The sequence below is a fragment of the Chiloscyllium plagiosum genome, unplaced genomic scaffold (genome assembly GCF_037043375.1).
Source record: "Chiloscyllium plagiosum isolate Xiang-an unplaced genomic scaffold, Cpla_swu_hap1 HiC_scaffold_4, whole genome shotgun sequence".
Classification (NCBI taxonomy): domain Eukaryota; kingdom Metazoa; phylum Chordata; class Chondrichthyes; order Orectolobiformes; family Hemiscylliidae; genus Chiloscyllium; species Chiloscyllium plagiosum.
The window spans coordinates 129,914,466-129,928,253 of record NW_028270142.1 but is presented as its reverse complement, the minus strand read 5'-3'; the positions used below and the strand labels follow the sequence as shown (position 1 = coordinate 129,928,253).

The 13,788-nt window shown below is 42.2% G+C and overlaps 1 protein-coding gene across 7 annotated transcripts in view; it reads right to left on the bottom strand.

Moving 5' to 3' along the window:
• The window catches only part of LOC122548881 (receptor-type tyrosine-protein phosphatase mu), a 903,264-nt gene that overhangs the window by 558,701 nt on the left and 330,775 nt on the right, over positions 1-13,788 (bottom strand). The window lies entirely within an intron of this gene.

Here is a 13,788-nt window from a genome sequence, read left to right as displayed (position 1 = left end):
AATTTTGAAGACTATGTGAAAGGTTAACTGTGTTTTCACTCCACAAATGCTACCTGATCTTCTGAGCAACCCAGCTGCCTTTTATTTTGTTTCTCATATCCAATGACCATAGTGTTTGGCCTTTGTTGCACTAGTCTCTCTCGACTTCATCCACAGAGTCAAAGGAATACACAGACAAAGGCAATCCAGAGGTCTGGATCCAGAAGATCCTGCCATATCATTCATTACTTTCACAGCACAAGGGATAAGGTCTATAAGGTCATCCATCAGTAGCGGTTCAACATGGGATCATAGGGAGAGGCTGAACATGCTGGGACTGTTTTCCCTGGAGCGTCGGAGGCTGAGGGGTGACCTTATAGAGGTTTACAAAATCATGAGGGGCATAGATAGTGTAAATAGGCAAAGTCTTTTCCCTGGGGTCGGGGAGTCCAGAAGTAGAGGGCATAGGTTTATGGTGAGAGGGGAAAGATATAAAAGAGACTTAAGGGGCAACTTTTTCACACAGAGGGTGGTACGTGTATGGAATAAGCTACCAGAGGATGTGGTGGAGGCTGGTACAATTGCAACATTTAAGAGGCATTTGGATGGGTATATGAATAGGAAGGGTTTGGAGGGATATGGGCCAGGTGCTGGCAGGTGGGATATTTAGTCGGCAGGGATGGGTTGAACCGAAGGGTCTGTTTCCATACTGTACATCTGTATGACTCTATGTACTGATGATGTAACATCACATGACCAAGAGAGATCTCGTGGAAGAGACACGGGTTGATCAGTTTGGTGTTAGCATGTTATTTGCTGTTAAAATGTACCTAGATTATTGCAGAATCATCTAAAACAAGACACCTCACACCATTCTCATCACGCCAACCCAAAGAGGAAGCAATGATTACAGTCTTCTTTGGATTATGAATGTATTCATGTACACATCTCTACATGAACACTGAGCTTTGAGTGGGTGTTCACAGTAAGCTGTGCTATTGTTGCGTGATACTCAGTGTCAGAGGGACTCATTGATAAGTCTACCTACGCAACATAAACACAGCAAGGTTGACTTTCCAATCCTAATGGTAAAGCAGTGGGCTCACAAAGCAGCAAAGTCAATGCCTTCTGATATGAAGGGAGCTGGGCTCTCTTTGAATGATTTTGCCAAGTCAACTTCTTTATGTATTCACAGGCAACTCTCACCTAAGAATTGGACCCTCCGCTAAAAGCTTGCTGCTGTCACAGCATATTAGGGAGTGAACACAGTGACGGCACTTAAATATTGTATATGGTACTTAAAGGGGAGACTTCATTGTTTTTGTGAGAATACAGCTGAAACATGGATTAACAATTAAGGCCGAGAACCTTCAGTTTAGGATGTTGGTTTGGAGAGAGATGTTTCTGGAAAGAAAGGAAGGAGGAAGGATTGGGAAGGAAGGAAAAGGATTGAATGAACAAGCGTCCATGTGTTCATCAGCCGCTATTTTTTTATTCCAGGGTGGCCTTCCCACAGAAGAACTAAAATGTCTACTTGTCAGCACATGTCAGACACAGCAAAAAAAATCAAGCAATCAAAAGAGATCAGAATGTAGGTGAATTAATCCAGAAATTCATAGTACCGAGAATTTACTATCTCTTACCCAATTAAACAGAGACTTTGCCAAGTTTTAGACCATAGAATCCATAGACTTCATACAGTATGGAAGCAGGCCATTTGGCCCATCAGTTCCACACCAACTGTCCAAACAGCATCCCACCCAGACCCAGCCCTCTACCCTATCTCTGTAAGCTTACATTTCTATGGCTAATCCACCTAGCCTGCACATCCCTGGACACTGTGGGCAATGTAGCATGGCCAATCCACCTAACCTGCACATCTTTGGATTGTGGGAGGAAACCAGAGCACCCAGAGGAAACCTGCATAGACACAGGGAGAATGTGCAAACTCTACGCAGACAGTCGCCCAATGGTGAGTTTCCTGAGTGTTTTACAATTGCCAATAGCATAACCTATATAATTCACTGCCACTTCAAACTGCATTGTTACATTAATATTTAATGTTGTGAACCCAAAGATGCAAACTTAAAATGCAATGTAGGTGCATGGTACATATTCATCTGCTTATGTACAATGGGATACAGGATGGACTCTTCAGGCACCCTCTATAGGTAACATCTTGAATGACACACCAGTAACAATATCTTTCATTCATAACAAACTCTAAACATGGCAAAACATTCACAGGACTGTTAACAAAAAAAGGTCATATTAGGAGAGAGAGTCAAACTGAAGAGTAAAGTTTTAAGGAACGCCTTCAAGGAGGTTCGAGAAGTAGAGAAATTAAGAAATTTAGGAGAGAATAGAATTTAGGAGAGGAAGGGTTGGAGGCATTCAGTAAATATAGTTACTGAGCCTATTGCAGTTCATCATCCCAAAGTACTTCAGACACTTAGCTCAGTTGGCTGAATGGCTTGCGACTCAGATTGACACCAACAACACAGGTTCAATTGGCAAACCTGCTGAGGTGACCATGAAGGTCCTGCCTTCTCAACCTTTCCTTTTTCTGAGGCATGGAGACATTCAGATTAAACCACCATCAGTCATCTCTCTCTCGTAAAAGAGAGCATCCCAATGGGACGATGGCGACTTACTCTTTGCCTTACTGTATACATGATTTTAAAATGATTTGCCGATCAGGTAAAGGATAGTCCACAACAAGAAATGAAATTAATAACCAGTTAATCAATTTTCTTTTGCCCTCAGTGGAGGGGCAATAATTGTGGAATGTGTGCCTTGTCTTTAAATGAGTTCGCATTTAAGGACTCTGTGTGCTGTGTTGTGGCTCTGGCTGTCAGTTAGTTGCCTGTGAGTCTTCAAGCTATATCCTTGGAAATCAGTCAGTTAGCTGTAATGTCTACCTCATAACTTGTGATGCCTTTACTATATTAAACTAACCCACAGAATTAATCAATCTCTGATGGCCAAATGATTGCTGGATCATTATCATTAAGGTGACATGATGAACAGCAGTTGAAAGCCTCACAGTGAAGTATATCATTTGTGAACAGTCAGTCAGCATGCCTGTGCAGGTACAGAAAAGAACTGTTTTGGATTGCGCTAAACTGCATGAGAAAAACCTTGATCTCTTTGTTAATGAGACCATTGGAGAGTGTTGAAGATGTGTTGCTGGAAAAGCGCAGCAGGTCAGGCAGCATCCAAGGAGCAGGAGAATCGACGTTTCGAGTATGAGCCCTTCTTCAGGAATGAAGAAGAAGGGCTCATGCCCGAAACGTCAATTCTCCTACTCCTTGGATGCTGCCTGACCTGCTGGGCTTTTCCAGCAACACATTTTCAGCTCTGATCTCCAGCATCTGCAGTCCTCACTTTCTCCATTGGAGAGTGTGTTAACACATCATGCTAGTAACTAAACAAATTTCTATAAAGATGCCAGTTTAACTCACTTGAGAAAAGGGCAGCACGGTGGCTCAATGGCTAGCACTGCTGCCTCACAGCACCAGGAACCAGGGTGCGATTCCAACCTCAGGCGACTGTCTGTGTGGAGTTTGCAACATCTCTCTATGTCTGCATGGGTTTCCTCCGGGTGCTCCGGTTTCCTCCCACAATCCAAAGTTGTGCAGGTTCGGGGAATTGGCCATGTTAAATTGCCCATAGTGTTCAGGCATGTGTAGGTTAGGTGCATTAGTCAGGGGTAAATATAGGATAATCGGGTAGGGGAATGGGTCTGGGTGGGTTACTCTTCAGACTGACAGTGTGGACTTGTTGGGCCAAAAGGCCTGTTTCCACACTGTAGGGATTCTATGAGACCCTGGTCTACAAGTCCCTGGTGAGGCCACACTTGGAATATTGTGACCAGTTCTGGTCACCCTATATAGGAAAGATACAGAAGCTTTAGAGAGGGTGCAAAGAAGGTTTACCAGGATGCTGCCTGGACTGGAGGGCTTGCCTTATGAAGAAAGGTTGAATAAGCTCGGACTTCTCTGTCTGGAGAGAAGGAGGAAGAGAGGAGACCTGATCGAGGTGTACAAGATAATGAGAGGAATAGATAGAGTCAATAGACAAAGACTTTTCCCCAGGGCAGGATTGACTGGTACAAGGGGTTGTAGTTTTAAGATATTAGAATAAAGGTATAGAGGAGACAGGTAGGTTCTTTACGCAGAGAGTTGTGAATGCACTGTGGTGGTGGAAGCAGAGTCATTGGGGACATTTAAGCGCCTGCTGGACATGCACATGGATAGCAGTGAGTTGAGGGGTGCGTAGGTGAAGTTATATTTTATGTTAGGATTAAACCTCGGCACAACATCATAGGACAAACGGCCTGTTCTGTGCTATACGTTGCTATGTTCTATGTTCTATGATTCTATGAAAAAAGGCTTGTGCCAGATCAACAGCATGCAAGAGAAGGTTAAAGGTACCTTGTCAGAGTGCCCACAATATTCTCTAGTTAAAACTGGGACACAGCAGACTTCCTAACAGAATTCAAACTGCTTAACCAACAGTCAAAGCAATGATTTCCAGATTAAGGAGTGCCCAATGCAGAAAAGCAAGGTATTAAAGTATTAGTTGAAAACAAAGATCAACATGGACTTAATATGTCAGGAGAAACAGCTGAAATATCCCAAAATATATTTTTGTGAAAAAAGCCCTGAAAGATATGGATCATATTAAGGCAAATTTGGTGTCACATTAAGCTCCTGGACTTCTTGTCTAGAATTCATGCCATTTTTATAAAAGCCAACCATTTTGTGAGCAGATGCAGAGAAAAGGTTTCATCATGGGATTTTTCAGATGGGAGCTGGCAAAAAGAATCAAAGAACTGTGAAAGCTGGAAATCAGAAAGGAAAACAGAAATTGCTGGAAAAACTCACCAGGTTTGAATGGTTCTAAAGAGGTGTCAGCGGACCCAAAATGTTAACTCTCCTTTCTCTCTTCACAGATGCTGACAGACCTGCTGAGTTTCTCCAGCAATTGCTATTTTTTGTCACAAAATATATTGTTGAATAAGTGGCGACATCCGTGGAAGATTCTCAGACACATTTGTGAGACAATCAATGACTGAAACCATTGAACAGCTACTGAAGGATGATCATAAGTACAAACCAATCCTTGCAGGTTGATGTAGCTTACAGGTCTAAAGAACAAATTCATCAGTTCAGGCACTTGCAAGAATACGCAGACATAACGAGACACGTAGAAGGTATAGCCATCTGTATATCCAGCTCTCAAACAATTTTGCAAGGCATGTGGCCATTGGCAAAGACAACGCACCAGAGTAAAGGCTGATGTAGGTACAAAGAGCTGGGCACTGGCCCAAACAGACCGCACACAAAGATTACCTTCAAGCTACAGTGAAGACCATCTGGTCTCCCACCAAAGGCATAAACACAAAATGATTGACAATCTAGAATCTGATAATGTGCTTAGTTAGATAAAAAGAGGCAAGCACATGTTTCACACCATCAGTCTTGTGGATAACATCCATGTCATCACAACAACCAAAAGTGTTTCTGACAATTAAAATAATTTGCCCTCAGAAAACTGGTGCCAAAGGTTAATTGAGGGGCAAGTGCCAATTTACAGTGTTTATAAATGCTTTAATAAAATATACACACACATTCTCACGGACACAGCAAACCATGAGGAACCTATGAATGTGAAAATTTGAACATGCAATGGTTCATCATTTCCATGAGCAGGATCAATAGGGCTGGACTGGAGCTACAATCAATCCCGCTGGAGGTTGCAGTGTTTTATATTGTACACACTCCTGGAGCAGTAACTGCAGATATAACAGCATGCTGTGACCTCGCACACTCATCACAATCCATGGTATCAGTGAGGCATCAGAAAGACAAGCTGCCATAGATCATTCAAGAAACACTTGCTGCACTGAATATGAAGAAAAGTGAAATATTTCACTTTCTTCTGAATTAAAGGTGAAAAAAATCAACTCTCTGATGTGGAGACAAATGAAAGGTCAGGGTCAAAGGCTAACCAGCAAACTCAGGATAAATCCAAATTGGAGAGTATCCACCTCTAAGGTGATGATGCACAGCAAAAATTCACCAAATATTCTCAGATAGCACCTTTCAAACCCACAATCACTTCTATCAATAATGATAAGGGCAGCAGACACATGGGAACACCACCGCCTTCAAGTTCCCCTCTAAGCCACTCACCACCCTGACTTGGAAATATGTCACTGTTCCTTCACTGTGGCTGGGTCAAAATCCTGGAATACTCTCCCTAATGGCATTGTGGGTCAACCCACACCAGGTGGAGTACAGTGGGTTCAAGAAGGGAGCTCACCACCACCACCTTCTCAAGGTCAACTAGGGACAAGCAATAAATGCTGGCCAGCCCACATCCCACAAATGAATAAATAAAAAAAGATGGAGGCAATACCAGAGCGTAGATAGATTTCAGGGCATTTGAAGAGAGTGGATGTACAAAACCATTCAATAACATCATGATTAGAGCCTGGCATATTACAGATTACAGTGCATAAGTGTATCTAGTATTAATATACAATAAACAGAGTACTAAAGAAGCTTAAGGCTAGAGACAGTTCTTTACTATGCCTTGTCCTCCAACAGTCTTTAACCCAAACTCATGGTTGTTGGCATGAAATCACATGACAAAAGAATCAGGATATGAACAAATGTATGTCAAAGAGATAGATTTTAAGGACTATCAGGAAGACTGGGAGATAGGAAGGTTGCAGTTTAAGTTCATGTTCCTATTATATTAACTGATCCATGAGGTTTTGACATGATATTCGCACATCAGGGAGCAATGGCATAAACATAGCCCTTTCCAAATCTTTTGATGAATCAGTCAAGAAGAAACATAAGCAAAAATAGGACCTGACTAGTTCAGGATATTTTACATATAAATTGCCAAGGCTGCAAGTTGAACACCCTAATCTATCCCAGTTGATTTTATTGTTTTAGTGGTCTATTTTGCCAGCTTTTTTAAAATTTTAAGTATTTGTCATCTGCTTCTGCAATTTCTTTTAAAGACCTGCAATATTTGTGTTGGTTTCAAATTAACTTGCAGGATAATGTTCAGGCAATGCCTCAACCAATTTCTTCATTTCACCAAGTTTAAAACAAAAATGGTTCCACACCAACAACATGGTTCTGAGGAAGGGTCACCAGACCCGAAACTTTAACTCTGATTTCTCTTCACAGGTGCTGCCAGATCTGCTCAATTTCTCCAACAATTTCTGTGTTTGTTTCTGATTTAAAGCAGTCATCATTTTTTTTTAATGGTTCTACAACCACTTGCCCATGAACTCCTTCTTCAGTCTCATTATGCTGTCCAACATTTCTTTCTTCCAGCCGCCCCATCTTCAATATGCCCTTGCACTGCAAAAACTCCTGTAAATAAATTGAGTCTTGGGCATTTGGGCACATACCTTAACCCCCAACTATCACAGCAACTTCCGGCATTTCCAAAGGGGGATCCAGGAACAAAAATGCTCCTATATAACCCTTTTATCATGTTTCAACTTAAAAATAAGTAACAGCAAAGCTTTAGTCTTCAACAAGATGAAGGTTAGTTCATTGGTTATTCAAGTGAAAAGGTTATTTGCCAATACAAACATAAACAAATGTTTAAGGTAGGTACTGATAGAGGATACTTATAAACATGCAAGATCAGTCTCTAAGATCAGCCTGTAGCTTGAAAGGTTTCTCATTCTAAAGCAAAGAGACTGACACTTAAAGTCAGATAAAGTAGCTGTGAAGGCGTCTGTAGTAAAATAGTCAGTGCAGATAGACTCATCAGGCCAGGCGAATCTGGGTGGAGGGAAATTTGATTTCTTGTTCTTCATTAGCTCTGCAGTTACAACATTTGCAGGTTGTCTGGACTCTTTCATGGAGACAGCAGCTGGTTTCTGAATTCCTCACTATCTTGTGCTCCCGCCAGCTGAGAACCTGCGCGCTCTGATCTTGTTTCTCAGAGATTTTCCTGAGGGGTCTGCAGAAAATGGTTTTCACAAACTGTCTTTATCAGAACCAAAGCAAAATGGATGCAATGTTATTTTCAAATGAGCCATTGATCCACCGGGCAAAGAATTTAATTATGTTGAAATCTTTTCCGGTCTCTTGTTCTACTGGAAGATTTTAATTCTCGCACCTTCAGACGGACTCATTGCATTGACCAAGGGTTAATTTAATTCTAAATGTCTCCTTTTGTACTTGATGTTCAGATAAGACATCTCAGTAGACTTTGAACCACCTCAATGCAACAGACAGTCGTTTGCTGTGATTTCTATCTTGAAAGAACTTCTGAAGCTTAACTTAGATGTTTGCTTTTCAAATTACAGATTTTAAAGCAGAAATGTTCTTTTAACTGTTTTTCGCTTAAAAATCTACGATATTGGAATGGCACAGTTGTGACACAAGCAAATCCCTTTAAGTTTGACTGCAGCTGTTTTAAGTTTTGATGCTTGCAAGATTCCCTTGCCTATCTCTTGAGTTTGGTGGACATGCTGAAATATTATTTGAATGATTTGTTTTGCTGGAAACAAGGCAGAAGAAGCAAGTTCTAATAACTGAGGGAGGGGGAAGGGTCTGCATACACAAGAATTTCTGAGCCAAAAAATGGTGCAAACGTTCAGCAATTCAACCAGTACTTCAGAAGTGAGCAGACAAGTTACAATTTCGTCAAAAGTGAATGGCTTGCACATGGAACTTCAACATGTGCATTAACCGCACAAAGGTTGATTAACATTTAGATTCAGTTTTCCGTACTTCTGGCTTTGTTTCAGAAGTCAGGTCTGTGGCTCTTTGATAGAGTCATGTACCTGATGTACATCGGCTTCATTGCCACTGAATCTTGCGGAGAATTTGCCCTTAAGCAGCAGCCGTGCAATTTTCTGTAGCTCCAGCCGGCTTGAAGAGTTTCTTTCAAAAGAGGTGTGCCAGCAGACTACTCATTTTCAACAGCTGAATGAAACCAAAGCTTTTACTCATCAATTGTCACACTGCTTTCGCTGGCACTGCCTCAATTGCAATGCTTAATAAGTACAACCAGACAGATAAACAGGAGAAATATTATCAGCTTTAGTGCAGGTGGCCTGACATTGACAAATGCAAAATGGTTGAAATAAATATTCATTTAGTTACTGCAAGGCTGAATTCCACTGTGCTCAAAGTCCCCCTTTACTAAAAGAATAAAGGAAAAAGAAGCTGGAGGACTTCATTATGAGGAAGGGCTGACAGAAGCTGGGATTGATCTCCTTCGAATAGAAATTCCCATCTGGATGGGAATGTGAATAGGAAGGGTTTGGAGGGATGTGGGCCAAATGCTGGTAAATGGGACTAGAATCTCTAGTTGGCATGGACCAGTTGATCCAAAGAGTCTGTTTCCGTGCTGTACATCTCTATGATTCTAAATGCGCAAGAGGAGATCCAATTGAAGGATTCCAAATTGTGATGGTTATGGTCAAGCAAACAGAGAGAAACAATTTCCTCTGGCAAGAATGTGAATGACTGGAGGCCACAGGTTTAAATTAATTGGAAGATGAGCCAGAATGGAAATTGGGAGTTTTGTCACAACACATTGTGAAGATGTGAAGTGTATACCACAGAAAGGATGGTGGATCAGGTTCTACTGGAACTTCCAAAGGCCAATTGGATTGCAGAGGCCTATATTTGATCGCTCTCTCAAAGAGCCAGTACTGACACAATGCCTCCTGCCTGCCTGTGTGTGTGTGTGTGTGTGTGAGAGAGAGAGAGAGAGACAGAGAGAGAGAGAGATCCTATGATTGTATGAAGAGAAATCAGATTATGCTGAGCTGTGTTCTCTTAGTGCTGTCAAACCAGTGATGTGCCTTGCAGGCACAGCTAGTTGCATCAGTTGGAAATTGGCAGCTGCCTCTGCATATGGATTGGAAATTAACAAGATTCTTAGCATCCAGTCCAAGCTGCCATCTCGATTCTGGCTGTCACAACCTGGGACAATCCTTACACGTGAGCTGTCAGTGAGATTATTTTTAATGACCCAGTATTGAGTGAGGGTGAATCTATAATTTGATTTGATGGGCCAAAGAACAGATGTTGACATGCTTACTGTCTATTCTAAGAGCAGGTTTCAAGCTCTCTCCCACTAGAAATGTAATCAGGCACTTCTAAAATATTTTAAATTGGTGTTTCTAAAGAGGTGCTTCTAGCAACAGTGTATTGCTTATCATCTGCTGATGGTTTCATCTTCAGAAATCACAGGATCCAACTGATCTAGCTTCACATGCATTTCCTTTTTAATAGAGATCACAAATAAATGGCAAATAACAGGCAATCCTGGTTGTGGTAAGTTCTGCTTTGCAGTGAGACCAATTCTGCACTAAATGGCAATAATGAATGAGACATTGATTGCCGCATTGAGCATAACTTGGATAAAGGGCTACCCCGAGGAGGCCACAAATTGCAATGACATCCAAGAGCTCCACCCCTGACCTTCAGAGTGCCCCCATTAGCATTTATAACAGTAGGAGAGGGGGTGGTGGTAAATCCTAAAGACTTACTTTTGCCTTCTGAGCTATGGCTTTTCCCTAATATTGTCTCTCCAAATGTGCCTTGTACATGCCATGGATGCGACAGATATGCTTACTTTCAGTAGATGTACTGAATGCCAGTTATACACCCAGCTTCCAGGAGCCAGGGATGTAGGATCCACCCCATACTGGGCATCACGCCACTTGCTGCATTGGTTAACCTCTTCCTAATGTATTTCCCGAACTCGGAAAACATAGGTCAGCCAAAGTAAAGAGTAGGCTGGGAAATTGCAAAAGTCAAATGAAGACATACTCAAACTTGGTAAATGGGCTGAGAACATAAAGGGACAACCAGAAGATGAGAAAAATGTAGTTTTTGAGGTGTTGCCTACATTCCAAAACCAAACAGATTTAAGTTAAGCGAGGACCAATCCATTGTCTCAACCTAGCTCAGGTTGAGCCTATATGAGCTGCATGAGAGTAATGATAAACTTAACACCTTCTCTGTCCGCCTATTTCTGCTCTTAGCTATAGTTACCATTCTCTCATACGTTCAGTACACGGATTCTCTAGCAAAGTGTGCATACTTCTTCGACTGTTCATTTGTCTTAATCAGTGACCTGGGGGAAGACATCAATACTGATGTTAGTCATTTTTCAGAGAACAACATCGTCTACAGAGTGATTAACTCCTCATCTAAAAAATAAATAGCTACTGAATCACTACAGACAGATATAGACAGCATCAGGCAGTGGGGTGACAAATGGCGTTATTTTCAATGCGAGTGGGATTAGGTCAATACTTCTGTACAGGAAGATTGACTGTGGTTTTGTGTATCCATCACTTTTCTGCCAAAGCAGCGACATCTCTCCACTTGAAATGCTGAGGATTGGTGTTGGGCCACAGCATTCTCAGACACTAATGCATTGTACCTCATAACGGTTATAGGGCAAGCTTTTTCCAACAATTGCCTGAATGTTGGCTTTCTAATCTCGGTTGTGCTGTCAAGGCTAAAGGATAATCAGATATGGACATCTTTCCACAGGGAGGAATGATCACTATGGAACGTTTATCGTTCACATATTCAGTGATAACTGTACCATTGAGAGCTTTGAGGAGGTTACCTCATCATCATTCTGTTCCAGAATGCAATGTGTCACACAGTGTGTTCTTAAAAACTGAGACATAGGAGAAAGTATAAAATATTTTACAAACTCTTCCCCATTCCTCACCCTCTCTCATCTACAAAATATACAATTGAACGTATGCAACAACTACATCCGAGCGAAACTGGGATACACAGAGATCCAGACAAAATGGTATATTGTTTAAGACACCTTGGCAGAACTGTCATTGTGCTAAAGACAATATACACAACACAGTTTAACAGGCTGCAGAGTTACTCTTTCGATTTGATATCGAGGAAAGTCACTGAAAACATGAGAATACCAGATTCACCTACTGGCAACATGAAAAATAATATCAAAATTACAACTGGAACTGCAAGGCCAAAGCCCAGCCCTCCTTAATCATATGAGGAAAAATATTATGTGCGTCTAGTTTGAAACGACTCTCAGAAAGGTTAAAAGTTTTCAAAGGAACACAGTGCAGAACCTCAGATTCTCTTGCTCAGTTTGTAGATAGGCCAGCTGGAGCAGGACATAAAAGTCCCCAGATATCCTCCCCCACCCAGGCTCCCACACACTTTCACAGTAGGACGGGTGACGTCTAGGCTGGCCTGGCCAGCTTTGGTTGATTAAGGCCCTGAAGCAACTGATTAATGACCCGTTAAGAGCTATTTCCCAACCAGCCTCAATTTTCAGGCTGTTGTGAGTATTTCAGAGATGAGGGAAGCCTGGAAAGCAATCTCCTGCTCGGACATTAATGGGGAAGTGGTGGGGTGTGGAACCTTCAATAATAGCCTCCTTCCAATGTTAGTCCAGCCCCAGTGCCCAATACAGGTGCTCCCTCCCTTTGGCTGCACTATCCCCCTTGAGTCTTTCCATTGAGAACCACTAAACACATCCCTGCCAGGAACCCCCTCTACAAACCTGGTCTCACACTCTTGGACTTAGCCTCTGGGGGTCCGATCACTGCAGCTTCTGGTGCGACTGGGACCAGAGAGGCTGACAGCTCCATGAGGTGACCAAGTGAGGGTCAGAAGCCCCACCTCCATGCAATGAATGCTCAAGGCAGCCAGGATCAGCAATAATGTGTGGGCCTTATTGACTCTTTGGAAGGATTGATGGAAAGACATGTTAAAAATCCTGGCCATGGGAAGAAAGGAGCAAGGTGAATCACAAAATCACAAAATTGTAACTGCACAGAAGGAGGCCATTTGGCCCATTGTGCCTGCCCCAGTTCTACTCCCAAGAGCAAATTTCCTGTCTTTTTTCCATATCCCTGCACACCATTGAATCCAAATAATCATCCAATGCCTCATGAATGTATTAGTTGAGTCTGCCTCCACCATACTTCCAGGTAGCACATTCCACAGCTCAACTACATCTGTGTGCTTTTTAACAGTATTCTTTTCTAACATTTTTCTAACAGTATTCTTGTTTCGTTTGCACATCACTTTAAATCTATGCCCTCTTGTTCTTTTTTTATGAGCGGGAACAGCTTCTCCTTATCTGCTCTGCACAGCCCGCTCATGGTTTTAAAAACCTGTATCAAATCTCCTCTTGGCCTGCCTCTCTCCGAAGTGAACAGTCCCAACTTTTTCCATCTATCCTCACAATTGAAGTTTCTCATTTCTGGAACCATTCATGTAAAGCGTTTCTGCACTCTCTCCAATTCTTTCACATGCCTTAAAGCAGTGCCCAGAACCACATACAATACTCCAGCTGAGGTTGAACAAGTGCCTTGTACAAGTTCACTATCACATTCTGCTGCTTATACTTCACTTGATTCAGGAGATAGAAAGAGCGATCAGCTCCAGAAAAGGAAGCCCCTGTGAACTGAGAGCTAAATAGTAGGGGAATGGGTCTTTATGCACAGAGAGGATGTTTCTAAGCTGTTGTGGAAGGGGCTATACACTGAGTACAGGGATGAGAAAATTGTTGCTTAAAAGCAGCAATATCATGAAAGGACTAGCTGTAGCAGTTCCTTGAAAGTGGAGTCACACGTAGACAGGGTAGTGAAGAAGGAACTTGGTACACTTGTTTTATTGGTCAGTGCATCCAGTGCAGGAGTTGCAACGCTATGTTAGAACATAGAACATAGAACATTACAGCACAGTACAGGCCCTTCGGCCCTCGACATTGCGCCGACCTGTGGAACTAACC